A 1,544-nucleotide genomic window follows, 5' to 3' on the forward strand; every position below is an offset into this window, starting at 1 on the left:
GCGTGTCTTTTTAAAATGCCTTTCCGTTCCGTGGGACCTTCTAAAAGGGCTTCCGGCTCCAACAGAAAGCGACATGGCACCTTTTTTTTTTCTGGGAAAGTCTCTGCCAAAGCTGTGGCTTAGCCAGCGTTTGGTTGGGTCCCTGCCAGGCGTTCGATGTCCCTAAATCCCATCTGGTCCCTCGGGGCTTGGATTCGACCTGCTGCTCTGGCGACTGCATCTTGACAAATGCAGGTCTTTTCTGTACCGATTAAGTAAGATTACAACGCGAAAGGGCGGAGAGGTTGCTAGCACGGCGGGGGGAGGAGCCCCGGAACCCCCACAGTCAGCAGGGCGGGGGCCCCTCTGTGGGGCTGTCAGCACCCACACGTGGAAGCAGGGCCCCTCAGAAACCAGGGGCTGCGCAGATGCGAGCCTGCGTCCTTCGGCGTTGGTGGCAGGGAAGAAAGATGTGCCTCTCGCGACAGCCCGCGGCCACGGGTCTGTCCTGGGGGACGGTTCTGGTTTCTTTCCCACTTTGTTGTCAAGCCGGGGTCCGCAGGGGGTCCCCGAGGCAGTCCCGCCCCAGTGAAGGGCTGGGTCTGGGGACCGGCCGGAGGATGCGGGCTGCCGGCCCTCGTCCTCCCTGACCTCGGGGTGGCCTCTCACCCCGCCGTCTGCACGGTCCGGGTCCCCGCTCCCGGCCATCTCCGTCTGGCGTGTCCACGTCGGCGCGTTACGCTCCCGCGTTTGCCACCCTCGCGCTTCTAAAGCCGGGAGTCTCCGCTTCTACCTTTAAAAGCGCGCTTTTCGGAGACGCCGCCGGTGCGGGGTTTGGAGCCCCTCCCCCTCCCCCGCACCTGGGACTCAGACGGGCACCGTGTCTTGCTTTGCGTGACTGTATTTTGCAAAGTCTCTCCCGAGAAGTCAGAAACCAGCCTCAGCCCTTTGCCTGGGGCCCGTCCCCTGCCCTCTGGCGGTGCCACCTGCCCTGGGAACAGAGGGGGTGCAGCCCCCACCCACGGGGTGTCGGAGGGGCCTCCCTTTCTTTGATACGCATTTTCAAAAATGAAAGTTCTTACTGACCACTTGTACCTTGGTCGTATTTTGTATTAACAGCCTTTAATAAAGCCGTTTAAAATATTGTAGACGTGTCTGTCTGGGCCTCTGCGGGAGCCTGGAGGCTGGTGGGGCGCCCGCTGCGAGCCTTCTTCCGGGGGCCCACGCAGGGCAGTCCGGAGCAGGTGGCCCGGGCAGAAGGGGGGCTCCTCAGGGTGACACAGACGCCAGGCCCGTCTCGAGGGACGGACAGCGCATCGAGTGACTGCCTGGGAGCAGCAGATGCCACTTCCCGACACCCGCCACCCTGGGTCCGGCCCAGCGGAGTTCACGCAGAAGCAGCCGCGAGCCGGGCGTGGCCGGCCACCCCCTTCGGTGGTTTGCAGGCGGTGAGGTTGAGCAGGGTGCCTAGGGGTCCGTTCTCCACATCGAAGGAGTGTTTGAAACCGACCCCCTCGGGAAAGTGGCGCCGGCTGACACGTCCCCTAACCCAGTGTCACGCAGAG

This window comes from Pteropus vampyrus, unplaced genomic scaffold (assembly GCF_000151845.1).
Source record: "Pteropus vampyrus isolate Shadow unplaced genomic scaffold, Pvam_2.0 Scaffold412, whole genome shotgun sequence".
NCBI lineage: Eukaryota > Metazoa > Chordata > Mammalia > Chiroptera > Pteropodidae > Pteropus > Pteropus vampyrus.